Consider the following 18,739-nt stretch of genomic DNA (forward strand, 5'->3'; position numbering starts at 1 on the left):
GGTATTGGCACAAAAACAGACACAGAGATCAACGTAACAGAACAGAGAGCCCAGAAATAGACCCTCAACTCTATGGTCAACTAATCTTCGACAAAGCAGGAAAGAATGTCCAATGGAAAAAAGTCTTTTCAACAAATGGTGTTGGAAAAATTAGACAGCCACATGCAGAAGAATGAAACTGGACTATTTACTTACACCACACACAAAAAAAGACTCAAATGAATGAAAGACCTCAGTGTGAGACAAGAATCACAGGCAGCAACCTCTTCGACCTCAGCCACAGACAACTTCTTCTAGGAAACATCGCCAAAGGCAAGGGAAGCAAGGTCAAAAATGAACTTCATCAAGATCAAAAGCTTTTGCACAGCAAAGGAAACAGTCAACAAAACCCAAAGACAACTGACAGAATGGGAGAAGATCTTCACAAATGACGACTCATCAAATAAAGGGCTAGTATCCAAAATCTACAAAGAACTTGTCAGACTCAGCACCCAAAGAACAAATAATCCAATCAAGAAATGGGCAGAAGGGGCGCCTGGGTGGCTCACTGGGTTGGGGTTTCTGCCTTCAGCTCAGGTCATGATCCCAGAGCCCCGCATCGGGCTCTCTGCTGAGCGGTGAGCCTGCTTCCTTGTCTCCCTCTGCCTGCCTCTCTGCCTACTTGTGATCTCTGTCAAATAAATAAATAAATCTTTAAAAAGAAAAAAAAAAAAGAAAAGAAATGCAGAAGACATAAGCAGACACTTCTGCAAAGAAGACATCCAAATGGCCAACAGACATGTGAAAAAGTACTCAATATCACTCGGCATCAGGGAAATAGAAATCAATACCACAATGAGATACCATCTTACACAAGTCAGAACAGCTAAAATTAACTAGTCAGGAAATGACATGTTGGTGAGGATGCGGACAAAGGGGAACCCTCCTACACTGTTGGTGAGCATGCAAGCCGGTGTAGCCACTCTGGAAAACAGTATGGAGGTTCCTCAAAAAATTGAAAATAGAACTACCCTACAAACCAGCAGTCGCACTACTGGGTATTTACCCTAAAGATAAAATGTGATCTGAAGGGTAATGTGAGCCCAAATGTTCATAGCAGCAATGTCCATAATAGCCAAACTATGGAAAGAACCTAGATGTCCATCAACAGATGAATGTATAGAGAAGAGGTATAGTATTCCATATGATGGAATACTATGCAGCCATCAAAAAACTGCAATCTTGCCATTTGCAATGACTTGGATGCAACTAGAGAGTATTATGCTAAGCAAAATAAGTCAATCCAAGAATGACAATCATCATATGCTCTCTCGTGAGGAATTTGAGAGGCAGGGTGGGGGATAATGGAGGGTAGGGAGGGAAAAAAATGAAACAAGATGAGATCGGGAAGGAGACAAACTAAAAGAGACTCTTAATCTCATGAAACAAACAGGGTTGCTGTGGCTTGGGGGAGGGTTAGGGTGGCTGGGTTCTGGACATTGGGGAGGGTACATGCTATGATGAGTGCTGTAAAATGTGTAAAGCTGAGATTCACAGACCTGTACCCTTGGGCCAAATAATACATTATATGTTAATAAAAAAGAATTTTAAATATCTCCCCATAAAATGAAAATAATGGAACCTAACCATAAAAGTTCATTATTCCTAAACATACCTTTATCTTTTACAATGTGTATAAGGAGAGTATATCTCAGGATTTAGGAAGATGGCAGAGTAGGAGGTTCCTGAACTTACCTCCTGCCACAGACACATCAAGTCTGCAAAGTCTGAGTGAGTCCAACTCACTCAGAATAACCCAAGCCTAGCAGAACAGCTATTCCACAGCTAAAGATGTAAAGAGTGATGTTGAGATGGGTAAGTGAGGCAGAGACACAGTTGTGAACAAAATCCCCAGCACAGTGACTCACAAATAGGAGTGATAGCTCAGACAGGACATCTTCCCTGAGGATCAGAGGGATCAAGCCACACATCAGGGCCACATAAGACCTACCCCCCCATGGGGATGTGCATTAGGATGATGAGCCCTCATAATTTCCACTTTGAAAATCAGCAGCACTTAATTCTGGACAGCATGAGGTCTCTAAGAAATAGAAAATTTGCCCTGAAATGGTCAGGGTACTCTATTACTCACTCCAAGACCCAACCAGAGACAGCAATTTGAAAAAAGCCTGAAGAAAATTTATTGGCTAATTTTAGGTCATGTGTGACCCCCTCCAGAGCAACTCCTGCCCAAGGAAGTAGAAAGCCAGCCACACTGAAGGCTACCTCTGTCCAAAAGTGTGCCCACAGCTATCACTGCTGGTCACTGCCCCCAGTTTGGCTGAGGGTCAGCTCCACCCACCAGTGTACCTGCAGCAGTCATGACCTAGTCATGACAGGATAGAAAATGTCTCTGAATGACATATTAGACCAGATGGACTTCACAGATACATATGGAACATTTCATTCAAAAACCACTGAATACACATTCTTTTCAGGGCAATATGGAACACTGTGCAGGACAGATCACATGTTAGGCCACAAAACCAGTCTGAAAAAATTTAAGAAGACTGAAATCTTATCAAGTATCTTTTCTGACCATAACATATGAAACTACAGATTCATTACAAAAAAGAAAAAAAAAAACTAGAAAAAACACAAACACATGAAGGCTAAAACATCATGCTACCAAACAACCAACACGTTAATCAAGAAATCCAAGAGAAAATAAAATAAAACACATGGAGAGAGAGATGAAAATGGAAACGTAATGGTCCAAAATCTTTGAGAGGCAGGAAAAGCAGTCCTAAGAAGGTTTATAGTGATACAGACCTACCTCAAAAAGCAAGAAAAATTTCAAGCAATCCAAGCTTACTCCTAAAGGAACCATGAAAAGAAAAAACAAAGCCCAAATTTAGTAGAAGAAAACCAATAACAAAGATCAGAGTGGAAATAAATGAAATAAAGACCAAACAAAAGATCAATAACACTAGGAGCTGGTTCTTTGAAAATTAAATAAAATTGATAAATCTTTAGCTAAATGCATCAAGAAAAAAAAAAGGAGAAAGGACTTAAAGAAAATCAGAAATGAAAGAACAGAACAATCAACTGAAATTAAAAAAAAAAAAAACCACAGTACAACCAACACCACAGAACTACAAGGAATCATAAGACACTAGTATGAAAAATTGGACTATTACCAACAAATTGAACAACCTAGAGGAAATGGATAAATCCCTGAAAACAACTTCTAAGACTAAATCACGGAGAAATAGAAAGTCTGAATAGGGAGCCCTGGGTGGCTCAGTCAGTTAAGCGGCTGCCTTCAGCTCAAGTCATGATCTCAGGGTCCTGGGATAGAGTCCCAGATCACTCCTTGCTCAGCAAGGAGCCTGCTTCTCCCTCTGTCTGCTGTTCCCCCTGCTTGTTCTAGCTCTCCCACCTTATCTGACAAATAAATAAATAAAATCTTTAAATAAAAAAAGTCTGAACAAATAATTATTAATAATGAGACTAAATAAGTAATCAAAGAACTCCCAGTGAACAAAAGTCCAGGACCAGATGGCTTCACAGGTGAATTCTACCAAATGTTTAAAGATGAGTTTATGTCTATTCTTCTCAAACTATGAGAAGAGGAAGGAGCAATTGCAAATTCATTCTATGAGACCAGCAGTACCCTGATACCGAAACCAGACAAAGACACCAACAAAAGAAAACTCTAGTCCAATATCCCTGAGGAACATAGATGCATACATCCTCAACAACTTTTAGCAAACCAAATACCATAATACATAAACATTCACCACAATCAAGTGGGATTTATTCTAAGGATACTAGAATGGTTCAATGTTTGCAAATCAATCAATGTGATAAATCACCTTAATAAGAAGAAAGATAAAAATCATATCATCATCTCAATAGATGCAGAAAAAGCAGTTAACAAACTATAACATCCATTCATGATAAAAACTCTCAACAAAAGTGGTTTTAGAGGGAATACAATAAAGGCCATATGTGACAAACCATAGTTAATGTCATGTTCAGTGGGAAGAACTGAAAATTTTTCCTCTAAGGTCAGGAATAAGACAAGAATGTCCACTTATATTCAACATAGTACTGGAAGTCCTAACAACAGCAATCAGACAAAGAGAAATAAAAACATCCAAACTGGTAAGGAAGAAGTTAAACTGTTACTTTTTGCAAAAGGCACAACCCTAAAGACTACCCAAAGAAGGAAAAAACCTATTAATAAATGAATTCAGTTGAATTATAGTACAAAATATGCAGAAATATTTTACATTTCTATATAACAAGAACAAAGCAGAGAGATTTTTTTTTTCCTAAATCTCATTTACAAATACACACACAAAAAAGAAGAAAATACCTAGGAGTAAATTTGACCAAGGAGAAAAAAGACTTATACTCTAAAAACTATAAGATATTGATGAAATAAACTGAAGACAACACAAATGGAAAGATACACCATGCTTATAAATTGGAAGAATTAATAGTTAAAATGTCCATAGTACCCACAGCAACCTATAGATTATCAAATAGGAACAATATTTTTTTACAGAACTAGAATAAATAATCCTAACATTTGTAGAGAACCACAAAAGATGCCAAATAGCCAAAGAAATCTTGAGAAAAAAAAAACAGAGCCAGAGGTATCCTAACCCTAGATTTTAAAATATACTACAAAGCTACAGTAATTAAAACAGTACAGTGTCAGTACAGAAATAGACACAGATCAATGGGACAGAATAGAGAACCCATAAATAAACCCACACTTACATTGTCAATTGGTCCCTGACAAAGGAGGTAAAAATACACAATGGAGAAAGACAATCTCTTTGATAACAGTGCTAGGAAAAACAAGACAGCTACATACAAAAGAATGAAACTGGATCACTTCCTTACACCTTATACAAAAATAGACTCAAAATAGATTAGAGAAATAAATATGAGGCACAAAACCATAAAACTCTATATTTTTTCCAGTAACTGTTAAATAAAACATAGGCAGTAAGCTCTTGAATATTAGTCTTAGCAACATTTATGGATCTGTCTCCACAGGCAAGGGAAACAAAAGCAAAAATACGCAATATGGACTATATCAAACTAAAAAGCTTTTGCACAGTAGAGGAAACAAAATAAAACAACAAAAAAATGGTAACCTGAATGTGAGAAGATATTTGCAAACGGTATCTGATAAGGAGTTAATATCCCAAATCTATAAAGAATGCATATAACTCAACACCAAAAGAATAATCCAGTTTAAAAATTTGACAGATCTGAATAGATTTTTTTTTTTTAAAAAGACATACAAATGGCCAGTAGACACATGAAAAGATGTTCAACATCACTGATCATCAGGGAAATGCAAATCAAAACCACAATAAGTTATCACCTCACTTATGTCAGAATAACTAGTATCCAAAAAAAAAAAAACCCAAGAAATATTAAGTGTTGGCAAGAATGTGGAGAAAAATGAACCTTTGTATACTGCTGGTGGGAATGTAAATTGGTGCAGCCACTGTGGAAAACAATATGGAGGTTCCTCAAGAAATTAAAAATAGAACTACTATACAATCCAGTAATTCCATTTCTGAGTATTTACCTGAAGAAAATAAAAACACCAATTCAAAAGGATTTATTCATCCCCACACTTACTGCACACTATACACGATAGCCAAGACATGGAAGCAGCCCAAGTGTCTACTCATAGATGAATGGACAAAGATGTGGTATATATATGCAATGGAATACCACTCAGCAATCAAAAGGAATGAGATCTTACCAATTTTGACAACTTGGATGGAACTAGAGGGCATTATGCTAAGTGAAATAAGTCAGAGAAAGACCAATACCATATGATTTCACTTATCTATGCACTCTTAAAATCAAATGAATAAACAAAATGCTGAATCGGGCCTATAAATACAAAGAACAAAATGATGGTTGCCAGAGGGAAGGTGGGGGCGGGGGGATCAGCAACATGGGTGAAGGGAAGTGGGAAGTACAAACTTCCAGTTAGAAAATAAAGAAGTCACAAGAATGAAAAGTAAAGCATAGGGAATGTAGTCAATAACATTATAATTCTGTATAGTGACAGTTGGTAACTACACTTGTGATGAACGTTTCATAATTATGTAAATATGTAATCATTGTTGTCACCTGGAATTAATACAATATTGTATGCCAACTATACTTCTATTAAAAATTTAAAAATAGGGGCACCTGGGTAGCTCAGTCAGTTAAGCATCTGCCTTCAGCTCAGGTCATCATCTCAGGATCCTGGGATCGAGCCCCACGTCATCCGGCTCCCTGCTCAATGGAGTTTGCTTCTCCCTCTCCTTCTGTCCCTTCCCCTCTTTGTCCTCTCTCCCTCTCAAATAAATGAATAAAATATTTTAAAAAATAAAATGGGTGTAAGGATGTTAAAACTACTATGGGAGATGGAGTTTGAGGTAGATGAAATTTAACTGTGTCCTCTAGGGTTAGCCCATAGGTGCTTCTTTGTCTTCTATTCACCTTACTAGATTTGAATGTAATGTTTGACACTTCAACAGTACCCTCCCTTTCTTCTTTTTTTTTTTTTTTTTGTTTTCTTACTTTCTTTAAAGATTTTATTTTTCTAAGCGATTATAGTTTTACAAAAAATGGAGAGAGAAGTACAGATTTCCCATATACCTCTTGACCCCACACATGCATAATCTCCTTCACTATTCACCTGAATGAGTGCCCACCCCGGAGGCATCGTCAAGGGATGAGAACTTAAAAGGCATCTTGGTTTCTTCCAGTAAATCTTAAATCTCTCCCCCTCTACTCTCCACTTTGAAATTCCAACCATTGGACAAAAAGATATTGTAAAATTTCCAGATAATTCCTCCTTGCAATTAATATCACCAACAATCTCCATTTTCTCCCAAGTTTACATTATTATATCTTTCATGTTTGAAATCTTAATATTTTAAAGGCAATCTGATGACAGAACTGGAAGCCAAATTTATCTCCTGAGGACAGCGTATTCACTTTCTTACACTACATCATTCTAAAGCATTTGGGTAAATCCCCTACTACTAACTTTTTTTTTTTAATTTTATCTAAAGTTTATGACTATCAATCTTTCTCCTGGCATTTTTGTCCCATGTTACATTTGGATTATAAACGTATTTTTAAAAATTTCTCTTTTATCCTTGCTTTCTAACTATGAGTTACTAAAAATTTTCTCCTATGACTTCTTTTTCTTTTTTTAAGATTTTATTTATTTATTTGATAGACAGAGATCACAAGCAGGCAGAGAGAGAGGAGGAAGCAGGCTCCCCGCTGAACAGAGAGTCCGATGTGGGGCTCGATCCCAGGACCCTGGAATCATGACCTGAGCTGAAGGGAGCTTCACTGAGCCACCCAGGCACCCCTCTTCAATGATTTCTAATTGGTGTCAATCTAATCTTAATATTTTATATATAATTTAACCAGGTGTGATTGATGGTCAAACATGAAGCTACAATAAAATAATTAAGCAGATTGAGGGCACCTGGCTGGCTCAGTCCATAGAGCACATGGCTCTTGATCTCAGGGTTGTGAGTTCAAAGCCCCAAAATAGGCAGGCACATACATACATACATACATAAACAAACAAATAAATGTATGTATGTATGTATTTAAATAAAAACAAAATAATTAAACAGATTAAAACAAATGTTCTGGTGAATTATTTCTTGAGAGCAGGACCAAGTCCTCCAATAGCTATATTCCAGTTAATGTCTCCCTACAATGTCTGTGTTCAGATCAGGCTGGGTTCTGGTGGAACAGGCATATCTTTGCATCAAAAAAACAGTAGATTAAGTATAAATAATAACATACATTTTTAAAAAAATATTTTATTTATTTATTTGACAGAGATCACAAGTAGGCAGAGAGGCAGGCAGAGAGAGAGGAGGAAGCAGGCTCCCCACGGAGCAGAGAGCCCGATGCGGGGCTCGATCCTAGGGATCTGGGATCATGACCTGAACCAAAGGCAGAGGCTTTAATCTACTGAGCCACCCAGGCGCCCCAATAACATGCATTTTTAATTTAAAACATTTAACATGTATCAAGACAAAGACAGTTAGGTATGAATATATATTAATAATATGGAAATGTCTATTTATATCCTTTATATAATAATTTCAAGGCTCAATATGTATAAAGCATTCCCTGGGAAAATACATCAAAATTAGGCAACAAAAGTTTGGACCTCATAACTACAAGTACTCAACCTTTGAGGGAAGTTTGATTTTAAAATGAAATATCTCTTTCTTTCCCTTGTATCAACCATACATACTTGGCCCTTACTGCAAAACCAACTAGTTACCTAATAGAAGCTAACGGGTGCCTTTCCACAGGGGGGCAGTCAAGGTTGCGGCAGGAGGCATTTTCTTTGGAGGGTCTCCCCTTGATTCCTTTCCTTTTCTTAATGACCTTACAAGAGCCATTCGGATGATCATAGCCACGACTGACATCCCATACCTGTGGCCTACCCAGAGCACGAGAATCCAATTTGACTGGGATAATAAATAAAATCTTGTCGTACTATTACAGGATGTTTGGCAAGGACAAGAATGAAGGCACCCTTTATAACTCCCGAAGGAATCTGGTGATATTTCTAACGTGATCTCACACATCATTCTGTCCCTCCTGACCTTCCGTGTATCACTCTCCTGAGTTATAGCTTCTATCTGTTACCCTCTCCTCCTTCCATAGTCTCTTCCCAAAATAAAGGATTGCTGACCTGAGAAAACAAATCTGATTTTTTTCAATCTTTATAAGAAACTCAGTTAGAATGTCCTACAAGTCACTCCATATGTTTTCTGCAGAACATTTACTGCGTCCATTAGATTAAATGTCTCACTTCATGAAATGAGCACTGAAGGTCTCTTAGAGATTACAAGACCTCTTTAAGAAGGGTCTAGACTCATTCCTTAATAATTTCTGGGGCCCTAGGATATTGTAGGATACATTATGTATTCCCCAAGTTCAATTTACCACCTATTTTTTCAATGATTAGTTCCTTTCCCCTAGCCGACACTGGGGAGAGTTGCCTCTCAGGCACTTCCTCATGAATCCACCTAGAAAGGGAGTTTTTGATATGCTGTAATAGCTTTTCTCATACTCTCCAGAGAAGCTTAACAGCTTCTGTTCTGATGAGCCAAAGGAGAGTCCACTTACATAAAAACAGACACACTTCAAAGACGCTGCTAAGCATGAAGATACTAGGGTCACACGGGAATGGCAGGCATGCCTGTGGAGGCCAGAGGCCCTGTTAGAGTAGGATAATCTCAGTTAGGATGACTATTTGGGGGATGTATCTCAGGTACTACATCAGCCCCAGTGTTCTCAAGAAGCTAGGCTTTTGTTATCCTGTGGCTTCTCTCTATCTGAGCCTCCTTTGAGTTCTTTAAATGGATGATAGCAGCCAAGTGTTAACCCTTTCATGAGAATATGTACATTTTAACTTGCATCCGATCTAAAAGGATTGAAAGTTTGCTGATGGAGAATTGAGAAGCCACAAACTGAGGGAATCTACATTCACTTCCTGAGCTGTACCCTGAGCTGAAACTTCCCCTTGTTCTTTCTTTCTGAATACCCTTGTTACGATCACCTTGACTTCAAGAGAACCTTCCACTTTAATGCTGAGGTCAGAGCATGGGCAAAAATCCCTTTCTTTCATTCTCTTTTGCAGACTTGAGACAAGATGGGACTTTTAAAAGACTTTACCAAAAAAAAAAAAAAAAAAAGACTTTACAAAGCTCTGAGGAGAAAAGTGAAGGGATAGCTAGAAGCCACAAGAAACATAAAGATACCATGCTAATAAACAACAGTCCTCCTCCTCCACAGTAAAACACCCCTCCCATTTTGAGAAGCTGGGGAGTGTACTTCTCAGGTAGGCCCACGGGGATGAAGGGGTCTAGTGGTGCCTTCATGAGGAACAACTCCACGCTCTTACAGCTTCAGGTATCCTACAGAATGGCGACCATTGACTCAGTCTCAGAATGATATGCCACACACCTGTAAGGATTGTCTGGGCACCCTAGCCTTGCCTGAACCTCAGAAATGAGATACCAGCCTTGCCCAAACTACAGAGCATTGTTGGCCATACCAGTCAGTGGAACCCTTGAAGTCTTTGTGGGAGATGGGTATGCAGTTCTCTTGCTAGAAGCCACACGATGCTGAATGGTAAGCACCTCCAGAAGCCACACACACCCCGGATCCACACTGCACTGACAGCAGGGTCTGGCTGTGAACAGAGACCACGCACAATATGGGGAGTTAGGATAAAGGCAGAATAGGGAGAGTGGGATTGAAGGAAGTTTGCTGGGTAGTCCTTCATGAAAGGAGCCCTCCATGGTGAGGCCTGGAAGCAACGGAGATGCACAGTGTGTCCGACCATGTTCAGAGACAGGGAGGACACAAAAGACAGGCTAACCACCTTCAAAGAGACACTGAATGTGTTTGTGTGTCTCTAGAGACTAGAGCTTGGCTCAACAGTGCATATGAAGCAGTGTTTTAACTGGAAAGCTGTGCAGTGATGAAAGGCCATGCTTCAAGAGTATGAACCACTAGCAAGTCCTCAAGAGAGATGCTGGAGGCCATCCAATTCAAACTCTTGATTCTCCATCTGAAGGGTGAAATGACCTGCCCACCTTGAGAGCCCACATTCCTTGCTCTCTGCACTCCCTCCCTAACGTAAGGCGGTCCCATTAGCAAGTGACCCCCTTACCTCGACAAGCAGAGGCCAGACTCTGCTTGATTGGGAGATAATGAAAGAATCTACTACTCAGGTAAAATGTTGGCATATATGAGCACTGAAAGACTTTACCACTCTTAGAATCCGTGTTCTGTGATTTTTATAGAATCATAAGTGGGCACCCTTGCCTTGGGGCTTATCACCTTCCACATGCCGTCACATATCCTGCTTGCTTATCTCTTGGAGGGACATAATAACTGTCTTCATTTATTCATGTTCCAGTGCCAGCTTTTACAACTGAAATAAATCAGCCCTACTCTAGAAAGAAGTAATCTGAAAAGGCAGAATTTCTCATGGGAAAGAAGGGCTGCTTAGGACCTGGTCTGGTGCTTGGTTGGCCTTGATCCGAGCGATAAGGCGGCTCTTTTCCAGCATGTAGAAAAGTAGCGAGGAATGAAAACATGAATGTGAGTTCCACATGTTTGTGACCTCATGAAGGGGAATTGCTGTTGGAGCCCGTTTTACCAGTGGAGAAGCTGAGTCAAGAAGTAATTTACCCCGGGGGGCGCCTGGGTGGCTCAGTGGGTTAAGCCACTGCCTTCGGCTCAGGTCATGATCTCAGGGTCCTGGGATCGAGTCCCGCATCGGGCTCTCTGCTCAGCAGGGAGCCTGCTTCCTTCTCTCTCTCTCTCTGCCTGCCTCTCAGTGTACTTGTAATTTCTCTCTGTCAAAAAAAAAAAAAAAAAAAAAAAAGAAGTAATTTACCCGTGGCTGGAAGCTAGTGAGGAGTGAACTTGAGACTAAAGTCTAAGCATTCTCCAACTCTAGATCGCATGATCTTAAGCTATACTGTCTCCCTGCACAATTCAAAGCTACCCCCTGGGAAAAACACGAGGGATAAGAATCAAATGCCTTGCCTCCCTCACAAAACTTGCTGGTAGTTTTATAGCTGCCCCTTATGTAAGACACATCACTCAGCTTCAGTATTTTGAACCAAAATGCTTATGATTTCCCAGAATCTCCAATACCTATACACCGAAGATGAAAGTGGACAAATTTTATAAAGTATTTTCTCATATACATTCCTATCAGCGCTGCTTCTTCCTGAATATGACACTGTCAGATAATCACGCATATAAATTTAAGGTGACTAAGTTTAAATATGAATATTTGCTGCCCAAGGTGGTCAAAATGACCAACAGTTGTCAGGAACTCACGGTCCTCTGAGATAAGCCAACTTTCCAAGCACTGCTCCCACTAGGAATGCTTTTCTTGCACAGATGAGCAGCTTGTCAAACCCTCTGTGTTTGGGAGACTCCTGAGATTTCTGTAAGTATGGTATGTACAAGAGATGAGTTCTTCCCCAACCGTTAGCCTCTCAGCAAAATAACAGTGTTCATCATTTTTGTTTCTCCCTTGGCTTCCTTATTTCTTTCCCTCCTTTCTTTCTGAATTTAGTGGGAAATAGAAGCATGATACGTAAGCAGTAACTTTGACAAGACTTCTTTTTTTTTCCTAAAATAACTACTTTGTTTAAAATAGGCCTTTTAATATCTAGAAATTTGAGTACATTGGAGTTTTGTTTCTTTAAAAAGGAACTTCAGAATGTATCAGGTGTTTAGATTTAGTCCACTCATCAAGGTATTTCTTTAATTAGTAGTAGTAAGCCATGCATTTGAAATGATGTATTTGAAGAGATTTCTGAGTTTCATCATTTGAGTAAGAGGCAATTTAGGTTTCAATCCTATTGAAGTTAGGACATTTATTGTGGATGAACCGAACTTGGTATTGGCCTCCCATAGGTAGGCTTTTTCCATTCCATAGCCAGCAATACTGACAAATAAATAATTGAATTTAAGACAGCCTAAATGAAATGCAAATTTGCCTGTTGTTACTAAAGCATTCCAGGATAAAGTTTCTATTAGTCCTTCCTTTTTGTTTTCACAGTTTAATCCTTCTAAAGTTAGAAGTTGCTGACATTATCTTCAGCGCACAAGTCTAACAGTATATGTATCCATTATCTGACTTGCTTACAGGGACAAGGACAATGTATTGTTCATCACCATTTCTTCAGTGCCGTATATGATACCTGCCACAAAGCTCAATAAAATTTACTTTGACTGTGTTGAAAATAATTCATGAGCAATCTATTTAATGAAAGAAGACCCAAGGATCCATTAGGGAATGATCTTGGTTTATTCTTGGACAGCCCTTATTCTTCTGCTGAAATCTCCATGTACCAAAACAAAATAGCAATTACATATGAGAGTCCATCATAAACTGTTCAGATGTCAATCCTTAACATCAGCCCATTAATTCAGTAATGCCAGAGGCTATGCAAAATACTGGAGATATAAAGCCCAACAAACAAAGATAATCCCTACTCTAGAGGGGTGTATAATACACCAGGGAAGAGTGAGTTTGCTCAGCAGAGGAATGCAGGATTTGAGAGGCAAAGATAATGGGAGGCTGTATTGATGGGGTGGGGAGGGAGGGACCAGGGAAGCTCTCCTGGGTAGTGACTCAAGTTGAAACAGGGAGGAGGGGCAAAATTATGTGGGCAGAGGGAGTGCCAGGTAGAGGGAACAGCACGTAGAGAGGCTTTAAAGTGGGAAACAGCACAAAATGTTCACTGGGGGGTACAAAACAGATCAAAGTTTAAGGGGAAGCCAATCAAGTAAGCATACTGCTTTCTCTATAACACGAAAACTCATACTACTTTTCCTAAACAATTCTGAAAAAATTTTTTAATAAGACAGGTTTGTGTAAATTTCTCTAATCCACCTCCAAAAGGAAAACAAGTAACAATTACTTGTGGTATTGAATGTCCTTAAGTTTTGTTTCGTTAAAGTAAAATATAATTAGATCAGGAGGCTTCAAATTTTCATAAATTTTATATACATCAAGATTTCTATGTAAGGTATTCCAAGGTGAACACCTGTTATATTAATTATTTCAAAAATCATTCTGCACTAGATAACTTGGTATTTAAGGCGAGAGTATCACCTTGATACATTTTCAGTATATGGTTCATATACTTCATGTACTGTATTCATGTGTTTATTTTAGAAAATGACTATAGGGTTTTAGATTAAGTATGTCACCCTAATTTTTAACACTACTGGTATAAAATGCCATATAAAACGATGTGATCACTCACATCATTGTGGGATATACATTCTTTAGAAATGATTTTTCCAAGAACTCTCTCTTTTTTCTTCTCCAGAGATGCATACTTTTCTGACAAATACTAACAGTGGTGTTTTGTCTAGGATCCATGCAGGCAAGGTATCCACTGGGGATTTTCCCAGAGACAGTAATTTTCAAACAATAGGGCAAAAATGCATAGATCAGCCAACTAATTTATGTTACATCAATTTTACATACCCAGAAAGCATGAAACTTTAATATGATCTCACCAAAATCAAATAAGCCAAACAGAAGCTATCATGATAGGCCTGGCCCTTTCATCTAAACAAGCTGATGTCATGCTGCCTTTGAGAACGCAATGTATTTGGTAAAGGGCAGGGTGATCATGCTTCTAAATGCGTGTTCTATTAGACAGCAAAGAACTACAGAAGACGCTCAAAGCAAAGTGTTCAGGAACCCAATTTGATTAATGTGATCCTTTATTTCACTTCAGGGGTAAAGGACTGGAGGGGTAAAAGACCATAAGCTCACTTGACTACCGTAAAGGTCGCAAAGGAAAGGATGGTAGGTAACATGAAGTTGTCAAGGAGACCAGAGACTAGTACGCACACCTGTGTGGCAGAGTCTCCAGCAGGGAAGGGCCAGGTGGGCTCCAATCATCAGAGGGTTCAGTCCAAATGAAAAGGGCAGTGGAAATACAAGCCCCTAGAACACACCTGAATAAATTCAGGGCCTTATTCCCAAGTAAGTGAATTGAACCAGATGAGGGAGGGGGGATTCTCCATTGCTAGGTCAGAAGACTTTGGGTCTTCACTGTGGCCAGATAGCTCACATTCTGCTCTCATTGGCTCACGGCAGTCACCTGACACAGGCTTCCAGGTCCACTGAGACATAGAGATAGCCATGCTGGGTAATCACCAGCACTCCCTGTTGGAGAGCGAGGATGTGGACAGAAGCACAGTCATCCTAGGGCTGGGGCAGGTGCTCCCACTGGTTTGCTTTAGGGAAAACTCCGGGCAACCAGCCTGAAGGAGTGCCTTTCCTCTAAGATCACACAAAGGACAAGCATTCCTTACAGAACTTCTCTTTTATGAACTCCATAGAATTAGAGTCCTGGGTGACAAAAACTAAGCAGTTCTCAACTGTTTCTATCAATGGATTGGAGCATTAGTCAACTCTGCTCCCCCCAAAAACCTAATAACTAAGAATTATAATAGATACTGGAAAAGAACAAAGCCTCACCCTTTCCTAAAATCTTCCTAATTCACTAAATTAGAGGCTACTTGACTGTTGGAGAACTAAGAGCTTCTTTTTAAAAAGTTGAAAAAGCATTGGGGGCGCCTAGGTGGCTCAGTGGGTTAAAGCCTCTGCCTTCGGCTCAGGCCATGATCCCAAGGCCCTGGGATCAAGCCCCGAATCAAGCTCTCCACTCAGCAGGGAGCCTGCTTCCCCCTCTCTCTCTGCCCACTTGTGATCTCTATCTGATAAATAAATAAAATCTTTTAAAAAAAAGTTGAGAAAGCATTAAAAAAAATCATATGCTCAATAAAATCTCATAAAGCGTGTATATCCGTATGATAGGGACAAAGAAAAACTGTGTAAGATTCACATCTTCTTTCCAGGCGGGCTTGCATCCCTTTCACGGCCTCGCCCCGTGGAGGTGAGGACACTGAGCGGTGAGTGGGATACGTGGGGGCACTGTAGAACAGGGTAGCAGGGTTTCTACTGAAAAGAACAGAGAGGGGCTAGCAAAAGGAGGGGGAGCAAGAGAACAAAGAGCATAAAGTGATTACCACGGGGGGAAATGGTTTCGCAGCCACTGTAGGGATTTGGTGGAGACGGGTGAGCAGAGAGGAATCTGAAGACATCTTTCTGTGTGGACCACGTGTGAAGTCCAGCAGGCCTCCTTCCCCCAAACCCTTAAAAATTATCTCTATTAGTTCTCAAGGCTTTGGGAGTCAGACTTGTGGGCTATGTATAAACGGCTCTACCATACTTGGGTAACATCTGAGACAGGCTCAGGAAAAGTAATCAAAACAGCAGGCGTATTCTAGGAGAAGCTCTTCTGTAATTTCTGCACACTATCCCAGAACAGCACATGTTAGTTTTTGTTATAACCGTCGTTCCAAACCTTTTGTTTCCTCTAAATAGAAGACTTGTTGCTGCTATTTTTGCACTTTGAAAACTGCCGTTTCAGCTTCCAGATCACACTCCCCATCCGTAATTGTAACAAGCCAAATGGCTCTGGTGGAAAATGCTGCTCTGCTCAACTTTTGGCATCTGAGATGTACCCCACAGAGTGTGCCTCTGCATCACACTGAGCAAAAAGACGAGCGGCTTCGCACCCAGGAGATCAAATTAACTAATGAGGTAAATCTGACATTCATGGGTGAAACAACACACAGTGTTTAAGGACTCATCTGAAAAGAACTTTACGAAAAGTCATTTAAGAAATTTCATTCTCAGGCCATTCCAAGCAGCTCTTGTGAATTTGCCACTTTTCAGTTAGGGTAGACAAGACAGAGGAAACAAACAGACCCAAAGACTCCTGACTCAACATGATAGCGGTAAGCTTTCTGCTCACCCAACAGTCTTGCGGGGGTCGAGGTTGGTTGGTGTGAGGGTGGAATGACCCACATAGCTGTGCAGAGCCCAGGTCAGTGGCAGCTTGGTCATTTCAGCCTGTGGTTTTGCAGTTACTGTGGGTAGGGTGGGGTGAGGGGGGAGGAACCAAGGACCCGAAGGGAAAAAGAGCATGAATGAGGGGACATGGGAGATTTTCCTGGCCATGCTTAGAAGTAGCAGACACCATTGGCACTCAAGTTCTGTTGATGAAAACTTAGTTCCTTTTCTATAAGAAAAGCTGGGAACTGTACTCCAGCTACATGCCCAAGGAGGGGAGAACAATAGAAATGCTCATAATCTCTAGCACAGCCATTTCTCTGATTCTATTTTCTGCCCTGAGAATATTATTTACATGTACTGTGTGCCTATGGACAGACCACCCTGAATGAACCCAATCCTGTCTGACCTCAGAAGCTAAGCAGGATCAGGCCTGTTTAGTACTTGGATGGAAGAATATTTTCCACATGTACTAGTAGTTACAGAAGGCCCACAATGTATGGTCCTCTGTCATAAGGTGACATAGTACTATGTAACAATACAACTTATAGATGTCTTTTATTAAAATGATCTCTTGAGGGAAGAATGATTGCTTAAATACTATCAAAACAGTATGGTACTACTACAAAAAGAGACACATAGATCAGTAGAACAGAATAGAAAGCCCAAAAGGAAGTTTATGATCCCATCGTCATAAGGTCAATTAATCCATGACAAAGTAGAAAAGAATATCCAATGGGATAAAGAGTTTTTTTTCAGTAAATGGCTCTGGAAAAACTGGACAGCTATATGCAAAACAACAAAACTAGACCACTTTCTTACACCATACATAAAAATCAACTGAAGATGGATTAAAGACCTAAATGTGAGACCTGAAACCATAAAAATCCTAAAAGGAAACATAGGCAGCAATCTCTTGGATATCAGCCTTAGTAATATTTATCTAAATAGGCATCCTCAGACAAAGAAAATAAAAGCAAAAATAAACTATTAGGACTATACCAAAATAAAAAAGCTTTGCACAGCAAAGAAAACCATCAAAAAATGGTAAGGCAACCTACCAAATGAGATAAGATATTTTCAAATGACATATCCAATAAAGAATTAATATTCAAAATATATAAAGAACTCTTACAACTCAATACCAAACACATAAATAATCTGATTAAAGATGGACAGAGAACCTGAATTTTTTTTAAGATTTTTAATTTATTTATTTGACAGAGCGAGAGAGATCACAAGTAGGCAGAGAGGCAGGCAGACAGAGAGAGGCCGGCAAGCAGACTCCCTGCTGAGCAGAGAGCCCAACGCGGGGCTCAATCCCAGGACCCTGGGATCATGACCTGAGCCGAAGGCAGAGGCCTAACCCACTGAAACACCCAGGTGCCCCATGAATATATTTTTTTCAAGAAAGACATATACATGGCCAACAGACACATGAAAGGTTGCTCAACATCACTCATCAGCAAGGAAATGCAACTCTATACCACAATGAGATACCACCTCATGGATGGCAGAGGGGCTAGTATCAAAAAGACAAGAAGTAACAAGTGTTGGTGAGGATGTGGAGAAAAGGGAATCCCCTGCACTGCTGGTGGAAATGTAAGTTGGTGCAGCCACTGTGGAAAATAGTATGCAGGTTCCTCAAAAAATTAAAAATAGAGGGGCTCCTGGTGGTGCAGTTGGTTAAGCATCCGACTTCTTAGTTTCAGCTCAGGTCTGATCTTAGTCATCAGATTGAGCCCTGTGTCAGGCTCCATGGGGAGTCTGCTTGAGTTTCTCTCTCCCTCCCACTCTGCTCCTCCCCCCACCCCCCGCTCTCTAAAATAAATAAAGGAATCTTTTAAAAAAAAAAAAAAAGTAAAAATAGCAATACCACACAATCCAGTAATCCGACTACTGGGTATTTACACAAAGAAAATAAAAACACTAATTCAAAAAGATATATGCATTCCTATGTATTTTTTGTTTGTTTGTTTTTTAATATACTCCTATGTTAATTGTGGCAATATTTACAATAGCCCAGATATGGAAGTAACCTAAGGGCCCAGTGACCAATGAACAAAGATGTGATGCACACACACACACCCCTGCACACGGTGTAACATAGCTCATCCATTAAAAAGAATGAGATCTTACCCTTTTCAACAATGTGGATGGACCTTGAGGCTATTATGCTAAGTAAAATAGGTCAGGGAAAGAAAAATACCATGTAATTTCACTTATATGTGGAATCTAAAAAAATGAAACTACTAA

At 39.8% G+C, this 18,739-nt stretch overlaps 1 long non-coding RNA gene across 1 annotated transcript; it reads right to left on the bottom strand.

Moving 5' to 3' along the window:
* Window positions 1–961: 961 nt before the first annotated feature.
* On the bottom strand, window positions 962–18,437 carry LOC116574034. The gene is made up of 3 exons (XR_004279108.1): window positions 18,360–18,437; window positions 1,731–1,734; window positions 962–1,006 (listed from the first exon to the last, which is right to left on the bottom strand). It is a non-coding gene; the product is annotated as an uncharacterized LOC116574034 (long non-coding RNA).
* Between the last annotated feature and the right edge of the window lie 302 nt (window positions 18,438–18,739).

The sequence above is a fragment of the Mustela erminea genome, chromosome 15, assembly GCF_009829155.1.
Source record: "Mustela erminea isolate mMusErm1 chromosome 15, mMusErm1.Pri, whole genome shotgun sequence".
Taxonomy (NCBI): Eukaryota; Metazoa; Chordata; class Mammalia; order Carnivora; family Mustelidae; genus Mustela; species Mustela erminea.